This window comes from Gadus macrocephalus, chromosome 17 (assembly GCF_031168955.1).
Source record: "Gadus macrocephalus chromosome 17, ASM3116895v1".
Lineage (NCBI taxonomy): Eukaryota > Metazoa > Chordata > Actinopteri > Gadiformes > Gadidae > Gadus > Gadus macrocephalus.
This window is the reverse complement of record NC_082398.1, coordinates 2,504,217-2,516,699: the sequence shown is the minus strand read 5'-3', so window position 1 is coordinate 2,516,699 and position 12,483 is coordinate 2,504,217. Positions and strand designations below refer to the sequence as shown.

Sequence of the window (12,483 nt, the reverse complement as noted above, 5' to 3'; positions counted from 1 at the left end):
AATGGACATCCCACCCAACGTCGGTGCCTGATGCACGGTACACTCACAGATTAAATCAATTTAGCTTAACCTTCTTATGTATTGAATATTATCACCCTGATGAATAACTTCTCGGGCAGACTTCAGATTTATTATCAACTTTTCAGTACCATGTTTTAAACCGGTGTCAGAGAATAAGGAGCTGGCCTTAAAGGATTCTAAATTGAATTAGTTTGACGTTTAGTTGATAATATAGAAGTCATTATATACAGGTATACTATAAACGGGATCACTTCAGTTGAATCCACAAGGCAGCAATGCCAGCATTAAAGTAGGCTAATAACGCCCTCTAGAGTACGAAGTGGTTAACTGCTACGCAAAGACCAGGACGGTCCATCATTACCTGTTGCTCTCCCTCACACACGCATACCCACACTCACACACACACACACACACACAGATAGGCACACACTTAAACACACGCATGCACACAGACACACTCACACGCACACGCACCCACACACACACACACACACACACACACACACACACACACACACACACACACACACACACACACACACACACACACACACACATAGTTAGGTAGATAAATAGATGGATAGAGACTATATTAATCCTGGAGAAAATATGTCAGTCTGTAGAAAACACAATTATACACACACAATAAAGATGTGCAACATACACAATGAAAAAACAGCCTGATTAACACGATGCCTATATAATATAGACACCCAGCTTTCAGCTGTGGAAAATACATTGTACTAAAAGCTTATCCTCTCTAGCCGAATAAATTAGTCCTTAACTTTACTTTCACCATTGACATCATCACCTTCTTCAGAAGGAGGAAGATGTTGTGTGATATGGACATGCAGAGACCTTGCACACACAACGCTGTTATTTCAGCCCAAATTAGCTTATTGTGGGCCTTTCCTGGAAGAATAACACATAGACGCACACTCACACACACACACACACACACACACACACACACACACACATACACAAACAGCATATGCTGAAGTCACAAGGTTCAACCATTTGTCTATAGAATTATCAGTGAACCCATCACCAAGTGCTGGCAGAGGAATTGTTTTACAGTGTGTTGCACCCACGCACACACACGTTGATGCAACCTTATCACGCGCACACAAACCCGTCCTCCTCCCACACTTCAACTCGACGTGAGCATCGCTCCCGGGAGAAGGCCCTCGCCTTGTCTCGGAGTGACCCGGTTGTGTTTCAGATCTGGAAAAAATAAAATAAAAAGGCGAACAACAACTCCAACTAAGTAAGAGTAAGGAGGCTGGGGCTGAGCAGCCAGGCTGAACGGTGTGCTTCCAGTGGAAGACGCTCCCCCTCTCGTCCCCCCAGCGATGCTTCATTATGTACAGAGCGCCGGAGAAGGTTCAGGTGTGTGAGAGATGGGGATGAGGGTTGACAGTTGGAGACGTGGTCCCCCGTCGAAGGAGAAGACAACAGCTTTAGGGCTGAGCACTGAGCGAGGACCGGGAACAACGCCGCCGTGTTCCAGTATTAAAATCGACGGTGTAACAAACGCCTCGCGTCTTTTTGGATGTCGCTGATTTTTATTCCTACAGTTTAATTTTTGCGTTCGTTTTAAATGAAGAGGATTCAAAGACGTTTTTGAAGTGAAATGTAACCGGGGCTATAAAACCCTTTATAAAGTTAACCGGGACGGTGTTTAATGGTTTGAGTCCGGTGAAGCCGTGTCTCGTGACAATGACTCTGGGCCCATGGACTCCTTGTCCTTGCAAACTGAAGAACACTGAAACACTTATTAATACGTAGCAATATTAACATAAAGGCACGGCCACTCACACAAGCCTGCTAACAAAGAGTACAGAACGGTTGGAATATAGTTTTGAATATTTGATTCAAGATCAGTTTAAGAACCTTGCATGTGTTTGTGTGTGAGTTTGTGTGTGTGTGTGTGTGTGTCTGTGTGTGTGTGTGTGTGTGTGTGTGTGTGTGTGTGTGTGTGTGTGTGTGTGTGTGTGTGTGTGTTCGTGTGAACATGTGCATGTACGTGTTATAGGCAGTCTATGAAAGTGTGTGTGTGTGTGTGTGTGCTCATGTTTTTGTTTGTGTGCTCGTCCAGTTTTGTTTGTGTCCTGTGTACCCATGTTTGTGCTTGATTTTGTGTGTGTGTGTGTGTGTGTGTGTGTATGTGTGTGTTCGTGTGAACATGTGCATGTACGTGTTATAGGCAGTGTATGAATGTGTGTGTGTGTGCTCGTGTTTTTGTTTGTTTGTGTGCTCGTCCAGTTTTGTCTGTGTACTGTGTACCCATGTTTGTGCGTGAGTTTGTGTGTGAGTGTGTATATGTGTGTGTACCCATTTTTGTGTGTGTGTGTGTGTGTGTGTGTGTGTGTGTCTTTGCATGCAGGGCTTCTTAAGCGTGACCTGGGCTATGATTTATGATGGAGCTTGAGGCGACTCTGTGCTGGGTCATGTGAGAATCATGGCTGCCAGACTCAGAGGGCAGGAGCTCTCTCTCTCTCTCTCTCTCTCTCTCTCTCTCTCTCTCTCTCTCTCTCTCTCTCTCTCTCTCTCTCTCTCTCTCTCTCTCTCTCTCTCTCTCTCTCTCTCTCTCTCTCTGCGCAGGTGTTTTGTTATGCGTGCACACATGTGACAAGGACATGCACACAGATAGTGTGTCATATGCATGTTTACCCAGGCCGGCGCACACTTACACATGAAACAGTGATTTGCATGCATGCACGCAATCACAAACCCACACACACACCCCCACCCCCACCCCCCCCACCCCCCCCCCCACACACACACACACACACACACACACACACACACACACACACACACACACACACACACACACAGGAACAAACCCACCTGAAGACTTCAAGAGTTTCACATTCCAGGGCTGCCTAGCCTCCACAGGATGGAGGATTTGCCCATGAGCGTCCAAGCTGTTTTCTAAAGACATCTCATCCTGGGCTGAATGCACTTTGTAAGAGGTTATTTTTATGCAAATGGAGAGAGTGAACCGCACACGTTTACCCAGAGAGCTCGTAAAGAGAGAGGCAGCTGGGATGCCAGGAGAAAGTCTCTTCAATTGACCTTTTGCTCGTCGCTTTGAGCGTAGATCTATCACCGGGATGAAGGCGAAGAACTCTCCGCCATTTAACTTTTCACAGTTTGTCGAGAACCAAGTCGTGCTATTGTTTAAGTCACTGTGTATAGTCAGTATGTACATCACTCAAACAAAACCTTTGGGATTGGTGGTGGTAAGCATTATACAACACTTCCCATACCTGTCAGGATTGTATACAATGAATGGTTATAATTGCTATTATTATTGTTATGGACAAGGGCCTGAAGATATGAGAGAGAGAGAGAGAGAGAGAGAGAGAGAGAGAGAGAGAGAGAGAGAGAGAGAGAGAGAGAGAGAGAGTTTTAAGACTGGCCTAAAAACCTTTTTATTCATAAAGGCATTTCCTACTTTTTAAAAAAAAAAATTGTATATATTTTCTTAAACTGTCCATTTGTCCATTAGCACTCTGAGATTCTGCTTAGAATGAAGAGTGCTCAACAAATAAAATGAATTATTATTATTATTATTAGAGAGAGAGAGAGAGAGAGAGAGAGAGAGAGAGAGAGAGAGAGAGAGAGAGAGAGAGAGAGAGAGAGTCAGTCAGTCAGTCAGTCAGTCAGTCAGTCAGTCAGTCAGTCAGTCAGTCAGTCAGTCAGTCAGTCAGTCAGTCAGTCAGTCAGTGATAGTCAGAGAGTGATAGTCAGAGATTGAGAGAGTGATAGTCAGAGAGTGAGAGAGAGATATTCAGTACGTTTACATGCACAGCTTAATCCGATAAAATCCATAGATCAACTATGCTCCTCAATTGGACAACTGCAACTGTCTGCGTATACATGGCGGTTAGATAATAGATTCATTGCATGTCATGCCCCGGTACGATAGGTGGCGCTGTACCCATTTCAACTAGTGGTAGTAGTTGAAATGGGTACTCTTAATCTCTGGATAATAAAGCAATAAATGATACTAGATTTAGCTCTGCAGATGGACTGAGATCCACGTTGAAATACACACCGCTGATCAGACCTCGGATCCCCTTCATCGTGTCTCAGCGTTGCGGCCGGTTGCCATATTATCGCGTCGCCGTCGGCAACGGCGAGGGCTGTTATTTAGCTAAAAGGTGGTGTAATTGCGGAGTCGTCGTGTCTACGCCTGGAGAGCGGCACACGATAATGCGTCATTCATTCAAGGGACGGAAATGGATATCTCCAGAATCATGTATTTGGCGGGTGTCGGCCATCTCCAGTGTCTTGTTCTCCCCTTCTCTTTGGCACGATAAATAAGTTACAGCAGAGCGCAGGAAAAACAGCCCCGCTGGCAATGGTAATTTTAGCAATATTTGTGTCTGGTTCTCTCTTTTCAAAAATATGGATTACGCTTCTTTCAGACGAGTGGTATCTCCCAGTAGGAGTTAATAATGTTATGGACATTAAGTACCCGGGACGGGCTGAATGAAACTTGAGCCAAAACAAACATTATCAGGTGTTTTCCTACGTGACTGGAATGCTGGTTTTGTTGAGTCCGAATCATGTTGGTTGTGGATGGATGGATTTAATTAATTAGTGAGTGATTGGATGAATGAGGGGAGATGCAGGATGTTTTATGTCAAGTTATCCTCATATCCTTCAGTACAGAGCAAACTAATTCTTCGTGAAGATATGGGATGCCATTGAGTTAAAATTGACTGAAATCAAAAGGTAAAAAAACAAGGAATACATAAAAAAGAAACAGTTAACGTATTCTTCTTTTGAATGAATTCTTTGTTTTTCTACCTTTTGATTTACGTTTTGTGAGACTTTTAAATTGGTGAGCCATGACTAGCCAATCCCGTTATCTAAATGAAAACTAGTAATCAGATGCTGATCCAAAACACCTGCTGGCTCTTTCTTCAACAAACATTTGCGACAAGAAAAGAGGAAGGAAGTGAAGAAAACTCAAGTAAGACTAGATTCCAAAGATGCTTTGTTTAAAAGAGATTTAAGCAGTACATTACAGGGCTAAACACTTTATAAACGAGAGTAATATACAATTTGAGATCCAAATCCGAGATTGTGGGGCATGAACACAACTTTGGGGGCCGCGACGCGATGCGACGCGAGAAACTGCATTTCTGCACAAATTATAATCGTCTAACTTATGGTTATGGAAACTGCACTAAGATATTATTCAAGCAAAACTGGTGTTTAATTGAATGTAGGACTACGGGATTACAAAAAAAACTATTAGTTAATTTGCATGTCTAAGGCAGCTACACCTGTATGGGATGTATGATAAGTTATGATAACCTGAAGCAAAGTACAGTCAGGCATCACCTCACCTGGGTCTCCAGTCACGTCTCTGGATGTTCCAAGGGTTCATCTATTCGTTACGCCTCATGAACAGAGTGAATAACACATTCGGGCTGTGAGAAGGCCCAATATGAAACGTGTAGACTTTGAATAAGCTAACACTGCTGTGAGGGAAATTTCAGGTGATACAGCAGCACATTGCAGAAATAGCAACGTTGCATGTCAATGGAGAATAATACTGTATGTTAAAATATCTACATCGACTTATGTTCTGTACTGGAGGACATGAAGATGACAGCTTAATGAGTAAATAAATAATGAATGACCTGCTGACTTCCTTCATGAATAGACGGATGGATGGATGGATGTGTGATGGATCACATCCAGGAGTTTATTTATGCGCGAGTGAATGCATTGATGAACAAGCGAATAACAAAGTGTCCTCCGATACAAACGGCGCTGCCCTCACACGTTAATGGAGCGCCACTGACTCTGAGCTGTTCTTTATCTCCTAGGTGGGGGTCAAAGGGGGGTCGTGGACCGAGTGGTGAGTTGGTGAGGAACGCCCGGGGCGTTGGACACGATGTTGGCACCTGCATGAACCCGACGTCGAAGCCTGGGCACCAGGTTAGTAGAGTCAGCACCCCGCCGTGTCAGACGGGCACGGGGGGTTCACCGGTTCATCGAAGGACACGGGGGATTCAGTCATATTAGGCAACGGTTTCAATCAACTTTTATACAGAAGATATCTCTATCTATCCATCCATCCATCTCTCTCTTGCTCTCTCTCTCTCTTGCTCACTCTCTCTTTCACATTTGTAATCCAATACATTGTGTATATATATAAAAAGAGTTAAGTTAACAAACGTCAACATGGTTCCAGTCGCTTAATTCGAATTTGGGAGTTGATACTACTAGTTGAAGTTGCATCGGAAAAAAAGATTATCACGTCACTTCTGAACAACCTCTTACGACTTATGCAATTCCTAGACAAGTTAGTCCAGACATGTGGCAGAGCAAAAACAAGCATACTGTCTTTATCATTAATTATTCATCTTCACATGTCTGAGACCAAGGGAACATCCCAGCAGCAGACGTTGTGGCTCATCAGAGAACCCTTTCCTCCCAGGCTGTTCCCGGCATTCTGCGGCACAGTGCAAAACGCCGTAGCCTGCACACGTTCAGAGGAATACATACAAAATAAATAATTAAAGGGAACCATACATAAAGAATCCCACCCTCGAGGCCTCGGTGAGAGCGAGGCTTAGCAAACACACCCGGGCCCTCCATAAATATTGCAGGGTGGGAGCACACTGAGGGGTTTTTGGCCCATGAATTATTACAAAGTCCAGTGGCTTTGTGTGAACCTGGGAGTGTATCGGGCCGTGCCCCGCCATCAGACAAGCTGTGGCTGGGGAATAGCTGTTAGGTAGACCCCACAAATAACCCCCCCCCCGCCCCCCCCAGATGATACCCACACCCCTGTCCCCCACCCACCAGCGTTGATCACACGCGACCGCTGCACGTGACGTGAGAACGAGTGCTCGTAAACTTGTGGTTTCAGAAAAGCGTTGATGCATAAAGGCAAGCAATTGTAAAAAACAAAACTGCATGAACAACATTGAATTGATTTGAAAAAGTATGTGTTGTCATTCAAGAGCTGACAGCCGATGACCCTCAGTTCTTCCTGGATGACACACTTGGGATAGATTTCTTCCTTTGTGTTCTGTAGTCCTACCGTTGTTCCTTGGTGCTCCAGTGGCATGGTTGAACAAGACTCACGCACGGACAATACCAAGGCTAATTTCATGGACACCCACTCACCGTCCCAGTGTGTGTTGTAACGCGCGCTCAATGCCGTGTGTTTATCGAACCGCACTCTTCCTCACCTTGAGAGCCCATTCACAGGCAGGTCATTCGCCGACTCAAAAAGTATTGATTCAACAAAAGTGTGGTGACGATGGTCACGATGATGCTGATCACGGTAACGTGTCCTCCTCACTGGCTAAAAACCCACCCAATGGCAACGGGACAGTTTCCCTGCCCCCCCCCTTGATTCAAAGCGCTGCGAGAGACCACATTACTCTGGCAGTAATGACCTGTTTCACACAACGCGAGCGAGATACGCCGAACCCCCCGACTCACGCCGTCATTAAGCAGCGTCCCCCACCACCTTCACCACGGCCAAACGGCACCCCCCGCCGTTCCCTCACAGAGCCGACGGGAATCATCCCCTTTGTGTTCCTCAATAGGATAATCTCTCCCGCTCTGTCTCTCCCCCCCCCCCCCCCCCCCCCCCCCTAGTCATTCAGAAGACAGTGTAAGAGCAGGGAGGGGGTCGCGAGGACCGAGTCGCGCTCATCCTCCTCTTCCTCGCTCCATTCATCGGCGGCGAGGTAATCGCCCGCGGCGTTCTCCCCCGCGTGGCGCTGGCGGTCAAGACGTCCGATTGTGAGGAGTACAATCGGAATAAAAGGGGAGATCAACTCGGGTGTCTAAACGAGGGGGAAGGAATTTCTATTTGCATTGTCGGAGCGAACACGTGTCATGCAGGTTGTCTGTTCCAGCGATTAGCTGTGGCAAGAATGAAAAGAAGGTTATAATCCTGCGGTCTGCTGACGCGCCCCTTTTTGAGGAAGTGTGCGATGGGGGAGAAAGGACGGATGTGCTTTTGGGGGGGAATTTAAATGGAGTGAAAAAAGAAAAAGGCGGGATCAAATCTGTTTTGTGTCAGATAGTCGTCGTGCCGCCGCGTCGCAGGGTCAGTCCGCCGCTAAGCCACAGACAGACGAGAGGATTAGAGATCGAAGTACGTGGGAGCTCTGGTCGCAAATAGATTAGCATAGAGCAGACTGTGATTAGGGGAGGAAAAAACGGACACACAAAAAACGCCCCAGTGAAAAACTTTTCCGATAAAGTCATAATCGACTTAAGAACAAACTTCCCCCCGTTGGCGTGTTGCATGCCGTAAAGTGAGGCGATAAACACGCTCGTGTATCGCCATTAAGGCTTGAAGCAACGGGAAGAAAACAAGAGTGAGGAATTTGTTTAATTCACTTCGACCGTAAGAGTAATTGCAGTGCAGCAGAGGTGTGTGTGTGTGTGTGTGTGTGTGTGTGTGTGTGTGTGTGTGTGTGTGTGTGTGTGTGTGTGTGTGTGTGTGTGTGTGTGTGTGTGTGTGTGTGCCCGTTTGTGTCTGTGCGTGTGCCTGTGCTGGTGTGTCTGTGTTTTGGTTTGTGTGTGTGTGTGTGTGTGTGTGCCCAGGTTTGTGTGTGTGTGTGTGTGTGTTTAATACAATCCACAGGATGTGTCTCAAGGCTTTATAGATGAGGTGTTTAAGGCCGGTGCATATTTTATGACTCCTAACCACAGAGACGAGCTTGCTCATTAGTCCCGTTTCCGTTACGGCCCGGATGTGTTTTAATAACACAATATGGCCTATGTGGTAGCCACAAGATGGTGCTGTACTTCCCAACACAGAATGGCTTTTCATAGCCATAGTGTGTGAATCAATTCACTGGTGATATTTGATTTCAGTGTAAAGTCAAAGCTCTGTGAGATTCCCCTCTGATGTATGGTGTGGTGGTGGTAAAGGGTGCTGAGTTACCCACCTGGCTGGATGGTTTGCGTACAATGAATTACATCCAAAAAATCGAACGCACCACTTTCAACTAAAAAGCTACTTTAGATCAAAATAAAAAAAAATCGTTTATACCTCCTGTGTTTGCTGTTGTATAATTTTCTCCAGCACTGGCAGAGGGATCAGAAACGGATTTCTAATTAAATGTATTATTTTAAGGTTAAACATGAAAGAAATTAAATCAAACCGACCTCAAAAACAAAGGATATTCCGGGTTTGAAGTGAACACTATCCTATCTATCGTATGTAGCCACGGCAGACATGGCTGCCACAATGAAAGCGCGGTGTCTGTCTTTGAAAGAGAGCCCATTTATCCATGCCGGACAGGATTCTAGTGATAATCTTTAAATACCAGCGGTGGCCAGCAGATGGCATTGTCTCAATATAAATGCATCCTCACCGCCACCACTCAAACCCCACCCATCCCCTTATAGTGCTGTCGCCTCTCTCTCCTCTCCTCGCCCTCCTCTCAGGCAGGCGACGCCCATTATGTGTACGTTTATCGACGCGTCACCTATGATGGCAATTTTAGGAGGCTGTTTCCTCATTGAGAGAGTATTGCTGTTTTTCGTCAGTGCTCAGACACTTCAGTGGAACACAGGGTTTCCAGATGTTCTTCCACGCCACACACTTCCATGAATGAAGCGCATTAAAGAGCTAATTACTCGACTGCAATAAGTCCCTTGGACCCGATAGAGTAAAGACCTTATCGCGTCATTCCATAGCGTACAGCTCTCCTTACTCTATGGAGAAAGACACTGGGCACGGCACCAACCAGTATTACTCATATGCAGGGCCGTTGCACCAAGTCCTGGGCCCCTATACAAGAGGTACTGATGGGCCCCACTGCGCTAAATTGTTGGCGGTTCGATAAACACACGGCATTGAGCGTGCGGAAGGAGCAATTGTTGAGGGGGGGGGGGGGGGGGGTGGAAGGAGCAATTGTTGACGGGGGGGGGGGGGGGGGGGACGGGGGGGGGCCCTAGTACTATGGGCTGGTAGTTAATTATTATTATTTTTTATTTATTTTTGGTGGGCCCCTAGAATCGTCATCACCTTTCACCCCTTTACGACGGCCCTGCTCATATGTCACTATTGCGCGTTAAGTTGAACGCACAAACACACATTCAACTGTAGTCTATAGCATAAACACACAAACAGCTTTGTGGCAGCCTGCACACCAGTGTGAATAACTCCTATGCTTATATATTTATTTAGAATGTCCTATATTTGTCGCATTTCGCAAAACACAGCAGAATTAGGTGGCAGTATTTCTGCATGGAGAGATAGTGAGTCGGTAGGACGGGCAGGGAGGGAAAGTGTATTTTTAAGTCCCATGTGGTCATTTCATATCTTCATTCTGGTGACGTGGGGGGGGGGGCACGGGGGGGAGTTGTCTGCATTATTTGTATATGATTACCTCTCCAGCGGTTGTCGCGTATCGCTGCCCGTTCAATCATTTCGAGAATAATAAATGTGAAAAAAAAGATGAATATCGTTGTGTGCATCAGCCCTGTCGCATCATCAGGCCCCACGGAAAATCTAATAAATAACCACCATAGTTTATCAATCAGCGTCCTTTGGAGCCGAGCACGCCTCATTCTTTGCTTCGTCGGGCTATCGCCTGGATGGCGCCACGAGCAGTGTGTGCGGTCCACTTTAGTAATCTACACCCAAATCCGTTCGGCCTCATGCAGTCTCTCCGTTTAGACAGCGGCGGTGCCCAGGGTGCGTCGGCGGCGCCGGCGGCACTGAAGCGATGTGATGGGGAATGGCAGCTATCACCTGGAGGTTTAGCCGCCACGGCTACCGCAGCCGCTGTTGCTATCATTATGGTGTGTGTGTGTGTGTGTGTGTGTGTGTGTGTGTGTGTGTGTGTGTGTGTGTGTGTGTGTGTGTGTGTGTGTGTGTGTGTGTGTGTGTGTGTGTGTGTGTGTGTGTGTGTGAAAACTGATTGCTGCAGCCTGGTGGATGTGGGCTAACGTGATATTGTCGTAGTGGCGCGAGGGTTGATGCAGGGGCCGGGCGTTGCCTGCAGGGCCGAGGTCCCCAGACACATCAGCAGCGTGGGCTTCCCAGCACCGGCGGAGGGATCATTGATAGATCCGTTTATATTTACATGGCGGGTCCAGCCCCCAATGCCTCAGTCCCGGTGTCATCTGAGCATTTGATTTGGAGATTATCTTTAATCCAATTGCCGATACATGAGTAACTAGGTGATGATGGTGACCAAGCGAGTGGATGGATTGTTGGAGGGTTGGAGATAAAGGGATGGATGGATGCAAATCAAGTGTATTGATTTCAATACTGAGACTCTTATTGATCTTCAGACGTTTGATATCAATAGCAGTCAATACTAAGACTGTGATTTTTGCTTTTAATGGAAATAACTGTTGAAATTCTTCATAGGTTCCAGGTTATGCATCATACACTCCCGCAGACTTGACGGACACACCGCCATATACTTGACACTTGTGTGTGTATGACACACACAAGTGTACCGTATCGTCCTTTTTTATACACATGGAAATCGACAGCAACAGAGCAAAAAATGCTGTATTCATTAGATGCCTTGAACAAGAGCCGGAACATTTTTAACAGGGTGATTTTATGCCCCATAAACTGTTTGCATATCATAAATCTTAAAGACGCTCGCTTTCAGAAATGTTATGAATGTCACTCGAGCGCCCTGCCAACAAAGTTCCCGGGGAAAACCGTTTGCTAGCGGCGGGCGCCATGGGCAGCAGCCTTCGTGTTTACCCCCATAGTAGCAGCACCAGTGCCGTGTCCAGACTTGTAAATCAGGCCCATTGAGGGAGTGCATAACGCTGATGATTATGGCTGGGCCAACCGCATGGGAGTCCTCGGAGGAGGAGGGGGGGAGGGGAGGGGAGGGGAGGGGAGGGGAGTGATGGGCACAGGGAGTGGTGCTCAGAACTGAAGCGAAGGCTGCAAATTGGAAGGGTGTCTTTAACGCCCCCCCCCCCCCCCCCCCAAAAAAAGGACACTAAAGTCCCCCGATTGGGTGGTAATAGTGTTTGGCAGTTGGGCCACTTAAATGTACATTAGAGACTGTAAACAAAACAATCTGAGGCGCCGGTCGCGTTGGAGCGATGCTAACGTTAGCATACTCATGAAAATTTACCGAATTTGAATGTGGAGGAAGGCAAAGTAACAGCGGTCCGATGAAACATAAAAGACAAGTAAATGTACATGGGCAATCGTAACTATTATGGCGGTATTCAATTTGTGATGTGGGGAATGCCGTTCCACATTTTGCGATTATTTTTGCAATCATAGAGTTGGTCCAGCTCATGTATGCCCTACTACTACTGCTACGACTGTGCTTCGGGAGCAATCAGTCACTCCCATTGATCGCCGGCAATGATAATATAATCAGACATAAAGCCCAACAAGGCAAGCCGCCCCGATATATCAGAGTTGCTGACTGTAGAGCTATGCACAGGTCATAAACCCTC

The 12,483-nt window shown here is 46.5% G+C and overlaps 1 long non-coding RNA gene across 1 annotated transcript in view; it reads left to right on the top strand.

Annotated features, from left to right (window-relative positions):
* LOC132445631 (uncharacterized) overlaps positions 1–12,483 on the top strand; it is a 225,607-nt gene that overhangs the window by 158,493 nt on the left and 54,631 nt on the right. Inside the window, exon 6 of the long non-coding RNA XR_009522667.1 lies at positions 5,880–5,991. This is a non-coding gene — a long non-coding RNA (uncharacterized LOC132445631). The remainder of the gene's footprint in view (positions 1–5,879; positions 5,992–12,483) is intronic.